Source organism: Cyprinus carpio, chromosome A9, assembly GCF_018340385.1.
Source record: "Cyprinus carpio isolate SPL01 chromosome A9, ASM1834038v1, whole genome shotgun sequence".
In the NCBI taxonomy this organism is placed as follows: Eukaryota; Metazoa; Chordata; class Actinopteri; order Cypriniformes; family Cyprinidae; genus Cyprinus; species Cyprinus carpio.
In genome coordinates, this window is record NC_056580.1 from 23,329,566 (window position 1) to 23,338,230 (window position 8,665).

Genomic DNA, 8,665 nt, shown 5'->3' on the forward strand with positions numbered 1-8,665 from the left:
GTAAAGTTGCAAAGACTAAAGTCTGAAATCCAAAGAGATATTCTTTATAAAAGTTGAGTCAACCACGCCCTCCTAAAACAGCTCGTTCTAACACGCCCCCACAAGTCTACGTCACTATGTGGGAAGATTTGCATAACGCTGCCCAGATGTTCACGCAAAGAAAGAAGGCGTACCTTTTATTCTCGTTGTAGTATTGTTGTTGCCACCGCCGCCATGTTGTATAGACGCTGTGTGTTTCACTGTGAAAATGAAACTACTTTGTTTGGCCTTCCAAAGAGTACGATATCCACTTCGTCATTCCTGGAGCTGATCCTTGCTGGTCACTGAGGAAATGCATCAACTTTGCACTTTCACCGTGGACAAAGTGGAGTCCAGTCCGGGGTCATCACATGTGGATGCCACAAGCCCGTCGGACGCTCCTTCGTAGAATCTGCCTGCTGCAACGTTCTCAAGCCGCCAGCCTCCGCTCACTCTAGACCACGGCTCACTCTAGGCCTCTGTCCTCTGCTCACTCAAGTCCGTGTGTGTGTTTCATTGAGAAAGCGAAACTACTTTGTTTTTGCCTTCCAAAAGTGGACACGACTAGAAATCATGTTTATATCACGTTCATAATGGGTTTTATGTTTATGTCTCGTCACTCCGGCCGGACAGGGCATCACAATATGTTAAGAGGCGTAACATTTCCATCACACGCTTGAGGTATTCGGCCAATCACAACACACTGGATAGCTGGCCAATCACAGCACACCTCTCTTTTCAGCCCGATGAGCTTTGTAAAGATTGACGCATTTCTGAAAGCAGGGCATAGATGAGAAACAATAATTCAAGTTTATTCAATTCAATTCAAGTTTATTTGTATAGCGCTTTTTACGATACAAATCATTACAAAGCAACTTTACAGAAAATTAAGTTTCTACAATATTTAGTAGTAGCTTATCAGTGGTGAATGTTAGTTCATGTGCATATAGCAGAAATGTTCAGAAAAATCAATAAAAAGACGTAAACAAACAGACGATTAACACTATTAACAGCAATTATGCAATCAAACTTATAGCAAAATGTGGTAGTTCTGTATGTTGTCTCTGGGTTAGCATCATCTGAGGTCCTCTGAGGGGTTGGCATCATCTCTTCTCAGGTGTTCTGGATCCAGACTGGAGCTTGTGTAAATCCTAGTTACCACGGGATGTAAATCCCGTGGCAAAGTAGAGAAACAAATAGAGACATAATTAGCGTAGCTGCTGTTCCAGCCAAGTAAAATTAATTCGTTTAACCCAAGCTAAAGAATAATAATGCACATTTGATCAGATATAACTGCAGTCCAAAATTATGAGATGCATTATTTGAATGCTTGGCCAAAGAGGTGTGTTTTTAATCTAGATTTAAACAGAGAGAGTGTGTCTGAGCCCCGAACATTATCAGGAAGGCTATTCCAGAGTTTGGGAGCCAAATGCGAAAAAGCTCTACCTCCTTTAGTGGACTTTGCTATCCTAGGTACTATCATGAACAGTATGTGGAACAGTATGTGGAAAATAATGTGTTTTTGAACCTTAAACCGCATAAACACATTTCATTACACCAAATACACAAAATAATTTTATTTTTAGCAGCATCATATGACCCCTTTAACATGCTGGAACAACCTCTAGTTTGTCAGACAACACGTCAAAGGTGTTATGGGTGGTTGCCAGGGTGTTATTATGTGGTTGCTAAAGTTTTTAATGTAATATGCGTACTATTTTAAATAGGATTTAAGGTGTTTTTGATTCCTTTTCAGTTTTCTTTGGTGGTTGCTAGGGTGTTCTGAGCAGTTGCTTATGGGCTTGAGTAAAATGAACCCAAGTCTCTGTGACCTTATTTTCCCTAGATATAAGTCAGTGGAATTTATTTTAGTCCACACTTCTCCTCAACAAGCCATGATTTGCACTTGTGTTATTTAAAGTGGAAAGACTGAATGAATGAAAGCCTGTCACCCTATAAACATTGTTCATTGCTTAACAGAACTATAATTATGTACTTTGACAAATTGGGAGACAAAGATGTGTGTCATTCTGTTATTGATCTAAAATATCGATCACAAAAGATTAAACCCCTTGGTGCACTGCTTATCACACACACACAACTATAATGAACCGGGTAAGAGGGGGATAAAAAGGAGAAACTGTCACAGAGACAACAACATCTACAGCACCAGTGCATAAAGCACCTTAAGTTTTTTCCTTAAGTATGAGACTTAAGGCGTGATTTCCCCTTACCTAAGGGAATGACTTAAGGGTGTTCCATATAATCCCTTAACACTTCCCTCAGCAAAGGTAAACTGTTAAGTGTTTCACGACAGCGACCCAGGTTTTGCCATTAAAAAAATCTGTTGCCATGATTATTTGTTAATGCAGATAGCGTAAGTTTTCGCAGAAAACATTATAACATGGATAAAGAAAACAAAAACGAAAACCATATACAGTATGAAAGAGAGGGCCCAGATGAGACTGAAACTCAAATTGATAATTCACTCAAAACTGAAAATTCTGAAAAATCATTTACTCACCCTTGTGTCAGTTAACACATACTTTTATTCATATTTGGACAACAAATAAAGATCTCTCATCATTTCTGTCCATGTAGAGGTTTTCAGGTAATAGTGTGAATAAATATATATTTAAATGCAAAGAGACAAGATCAAGTCTATGCATGACGTTTTATTCGTATCCAAAAGCACTAAACTCTAATGCGGTGTGTGTTTCATTCATACTTGAAGCCGGAGGGTGCTCTTGTGCTGAAAGTCCAAACCGGATTCTTTTATAAGCTGAATAAAAAGCAGAAACGTAAACACAATAAACTCATGATTGCAGCAATATGTGGTTTATGTGTGTTTTAAATCATCTCCAGGTAATATGTAGGAAAATACAGGAATAAAATATTATAGAATATGAATTTGCTCTCGAGTGTGACACACTCACGTTTGAGCTAATTATGTGATGTATGTGATTTGATCAATGTTTATATGTGAATAAATGTGTAAATTAAAACCTGTTTAACATATAAAGCAGCCGATCTTTTGTGTAACACTTAAGGTGACATTTTCCAACCCTTATGTTACCCTTAGGAAAATGACAGTTAAGGGGCTTTATGCAACACTTAATGGGTTTTAAGGGATACTATTATTGATCCCCTTGAGTAGCATCTCTACAGCACTGATGCTTTTTTAGCACTCTTTACTTTCATCTTTGCCAATAAATGAGCCGAACTGCACAAGTGCTCTCATGGAAAGCATCATCATCATCATCTATCCACTCATAACTTCACAAGCACAGCATCACTTCTTTCCCTGTACTTTGCAGTCTAGACTCAAAGGAAATTTTAGATGGCTTAAAGGGATCTAAGACTACAAGCACCATTTTGATTTCCATTTCAGCTTTTTAGTCGAAAGTCAAGAAAGGAGGATGATGCCATAATTTTCCAAGAGGTTAATGTATCCATAAACTCATTCCAGGTTCCCTCTGTAGACCATTGTATGATTGCTTTCTTGAGCACTTCTTTCGTCCTATAGAGGGATCAAGGGGATAATGTTTCAGCAGAGCTTTATCACTCCACACATCTCATCCCTGCTCACAGTTTGTTCTGTCAGTCATCTCCATAAGAGCTTTCCTCTCTGTCACTGGCAATACATTGCAGTTGTAGCCTCTACACTTCTTTCACCTTGATATATCATACTAAATGGCATATTTTGAACAATAAGTTAGTTCATCCAAAAAGGAAAATATGAAAATGTTTAAAGTAAGAAATAAAGTCAAATTTTGAGATATCCTGTAAAGTCTGTAAATACTCTCCAGTTCAGAAGTTTGGGTTCAGTAAGATTTTTAAATGTTTTTGAAAGAATTTTCTTATGCTCAAGAAGGCTGCATTTATTTGAAAAATAAATAAATAATAATAAATAAAAAATACAGAAAATTAATATTTTCTTTTAAAATATATTTTAAAATGTAATTTATTCTTGTGATGTCAAAGCTGAATTTTTAGCTGCCAAAATTGTGAAATAATATTAAAGTTTAAAAAATATTGATTAATTTATTATTCTTGTCAAAGCAAAGATACATTTTCATTATTCTGATCTTCAGTGTCACATGATCCTACATAAACCAATCTAATGTGCTGATTTGGTGCTCAATAAACATTTCTTTTTATTATAAATAATGAAAACAGTTGTGCTGCCTAATATTTTTGTGGAAACTGTAATACAGGATTTCAGGATTTTTTGCTTTAATAGGAAGTTCAAAGAATATATTTTATTTGTAACTGAAATCTTTTGTAATATTTTAAACGTCTTTGCTGTTACTTTTGATTAATGTGTCCTTGCTAAATAAAAGTATTAATTAAAAAAACACTCTTACTGATCTCAAAAAATTAAATTACCAAAAAATGACAATAATGAGGAAATATGAGTAAAAACGGTGCAGTTTTGAAAAATAGAGTTGCATATTTTCATAAAATTTAAATTTGCTTTTTATTAATTAAGGTATTTATTTGCAGTGAAAAACATCTTATATTTTATGCTTTATATTTTTGCTGATTTTAAAATATAATTAGGCTTGTTTGACAAGGCAGTAGGGTACTGGTAGCCATGTAAGCTACAAAAAAAAACAAAAAAAAAAACATGCAGCTTTCTGGTATTCAGCTTGCCACTTCAGTTAAACTAAATTTTAACTAAAGTTGTTCAAAAGAAAATTTGTTTGTATACACTTGAAATACGTTTCTGGCTCCACAAGGCATTACTTTGGACCCATTCCAATTGATCATTTAGGAAAAATCAATGCCAAAGGCACCTTAGGCTCAAGCTTTTTCAGGCTTCCTGACTGTGACCCCTCTAGATAACGTAATTACACACTAATCATGAATTGAATGTGTCTCTGCCGTCCCTGTGTGCCCATTCATTGGCCTCAATTTCCAGGTGATTGTACAATTGTCTGAATTCACTGCAGCAGAAACAAAAAAGCAGGAGGTAGAAGGATGATTGAATGAAGTACTTTTTTTTTTTTAACCAGATTGGTCTTTACCAGTATTTGTAGTATACATTGTGTGTTGGACTGTATTGTTTATCTCTGTGAACCAGATCAGCAAATTAGCAGAAATTACAAGCTGGCAAAATTGATTTATTGTTGGGTAGGTCAGCTTAAAGTAGAATATTCCACCATAAATCTTTGCAAAGCATGTTATAACTTATAACCAAGATCTGTCTGGATGCTTTGAGTACCAACTAAAAGAGGTTGAGCTGGTGCTGAAGCATTTGTTGCTCCAATTCCCTGTATTCCTTAACTGCACAAATGTTTCAATGAAATCCCAAGGGGCCATGTGACAACGTACATAGACACTATACAGGCCCAGCTGGAAGAAGGATGAGAACTGCCTCAGACACACTAGGACCGGCTCATATGGGCAGAGTGGGTCATGCCTCATGCTGAGAGGCATTAATCAAAGCTATCTGTGTTCCCAGTGCCCACAGGTAGGAAAGGAGAGATGTCTACCATAACTAAAAGAGAGAGAATGGCTGGCAGCAGATTCTTCCATTAGCTGCTTCCACACATGCAAATGTTCCTAGCAGGGCCCTTCCACCGCTTATGAGGAGACAGGAAGTATAAATAGCAGGAATTGTTGAAATCTCATTGACTTTTCATCAGTCTCTAGTTTTTCTACAGAAACGCTGTCGCCATTATTCTGTCACATCATTCTAATCCTGTTTCCTTTTGGACGCTGGTTTTCACCCTTAAGCATCTCTTTTCTTTCCAGCATTAAATGGTGTGCATTGGACTTCATCTGACACCAAAAGTCAGAAACGGATAGAAATTTAGGTTGTTTTTACTGAAACTCTTCAGTTTTTCTTCATTATCATACATGTCAATCATACATCATAGGCAGTGCCTCCTCAAAATATTGGATGAGAAAAAATTTGTAGTACAAAAAATAAAAAATGCAAATATTACAAAATATAGCATTAAAGGTGTATAAATTACTTGTTTTTCTAAAGAAACATTGTCCAACAGCAATACCAGCAGGTAAACATACAGCTGGAGTCCGCATCTCTCTTGCCTGACCTGAGCTCAGTGAATTTTAACAGACCCTCTAAAGCATGTGGTGATGGGGGGTATTTAAGAATGAGTGGGGGAAAGTCACGTGAGAGGAGGCAATGCCCCCATCATGATATGATTGGATATTATGGTCGGCTGTGATTGGTTCATGCGATGAATCCCGCCTCTTGTGTTTGTGCACATTCCGCATTTGCGAAACAGTCTGAATTAACAATATAATGGTGTTAATGGGAAGTCTAATTTAAAAAAAGCGTGTAAACAATCACACACTTAGATATAACCATTTTGTTACGTCAAAGTAAGACTGGAAATGGCCTGAAAACATGATCTGTGGGAGTTTTTAGTATGTAATCAGCTTGGTGAAATTTAAAGTAAAACTCAAAGATAGTTAAAAGTTAACTATTAAAAAGAATAGCTGAGTTTAATTTTGAAAATAAAATATGTTGTTTTTTTTTTTTCTGCCTTGAGTTAATATTTTGAAATAAATGTAAAATGCTTAAAAACACTAACTTAATGAGATTCATACTTGGCTTTAATAAATAGAATATCGATTACATAGCTAATGTAAAAATATTAAATTTTTTTTTTTCTGATAGTGTAAGTAATGTATACTTAACCAAGGAAAAATAAAACAAAACCTTGATGACTTTGCCTCATTTTAGAACACCACTGATTTCTTCATACATATTCAAACTGGTTAAGCTTAAAAGCAATATATTCATTTAAAAATATAAATTCCGTCATTTACTCACTGTGATGTTTTTCCAAACCTGTACGACTTTCTGTCTTCTGTGGCACATAAATATAATATTTTGAGAATTGTGGATACAATGGAAGTCAGTAGTCACCAAAACATTTTGGTTACCAACACTCTTTAAAATATCTTCCACTGAAGAAAGTTATACAAGTTTTTAGAATTAAAATTTTTGGGTGAACTGTCCCTTTAAAACTAAACTAGATGTGTCCATGTGTTATTTTTTCTTTTTAATCTGATTGCCAATGAGATTTCAGAGCTTCAGCAGAGGGTTAAATGATCAGTGAATAAATGCACAAATGCAATGTGATAATTGTGTGTGTGTGTATATATATAGGCCTAATTTCTGGTTCATTAGAGTTTACAGTGTCATTTAACTCCAGAATGTGTTATATTTCAACCATGCTTGCTTGTTTCAGTGTGGCCCTTCAAACTGAACCACACATAACATCCTTGGTGTGCCAAGTATAGCAACAAAAAAAATGTTCTCAATTCATGTTCATTAGTTATGCTTATAATTAACAAAAGCCATTAATGTGAATAACCTGTCAGTCCTTTGATGATGCAGTTTAAGTTAATAGATGATATTTAACCTGAGCAATATAAATGTGCCAATGTGGATCACACTTTAAATTCCTTTAGACAGCAATACTGTTCAAAGACATCCGTTGCAAATGTGATTCATCCAGCAACACTAGTCACTTTTTCACAGATGTCACTGTCCTTGCCGTCATCAGGGATAACGGATTATAAAAAGATGGAAATGTGTCTTCAAACAAGCTCAGAAAGAATGGATTTAAAAAAAAAAATGCTTACCAAAATTAGTTTCGCAACCCAATGAAAATAAAATCAGAAATGCCAAAAAATCTGTGCTGAATGTAATTTGCAAGGTACAATTTCCCATCTTGCAGGCCTGTTTTGAGTGAATACTACACAGAATACAGAAATTTGGCATGCTTTACTGAAATATTACTTGCAGGAGTGTTGCAACTGTTTAGTTCACCCTGTGTCTTTAGAAATGCATTAATTCAAGTGTTGTAAAAGAAAAACACTTTCCCATCAGTTGTGCACAGCCATTACCCAGAAATATGCCGGGCCATTTGAAAGCAACATTCATTTAGCGGTATCAACCTGACTGATATATGGTGGCATCAAACTGATGTTTCTCTCAAGGTGACAGTCATTTCTCCTTCATCAGTTTTTTTTATCTGGTTCATTGTCAGGTCAGCAACACAGAGGAATCATATACAGTAGTTATGAATTTCTGCTTTTGTATTTGGTCATGAGTCATCACTACTGATCTTTTATACATTTATTTCTTTTTTTATTCATATCATTTTTATTTAATATTACCTGGGCAGAGATATTTAAAACGCCAACATCTCCAAAGTGTGTATAGTCACATAGGTTTTGTTATTAAAAGGGATAGTTCAGCCAAAAAAAAGAAAACTCTGTCATTATCATGTCATTTCAAACTCTTATGATCTTTTCTCCTCTGCTTAATACAAGGGAAGAACTTTTGAATGCACTGGTCTTTTTTTAAATTCACTTATTTTTAAGGAGGACTGGAGCTTTTACTTCAAAAAGGACACAAAAGCACCATAAAAGTACTACATGATTTATGTTAACTGAACTGTCCTTTTGTATTTCACAGATTAAAGAAATCAAACAGGATTGAGTTTTTAAAATGCATGTCATTTTTATATTTTCATTTTATTTTTGTAATTTTATGTGCTGTCATTAAAAAATATATATATGTGGGTGTTTGTGCACTTGTGTGTGTGTGTGTGTTTTATTTCAATTTTAGTTTTTAGTACTTCAACTTCAATGCAGA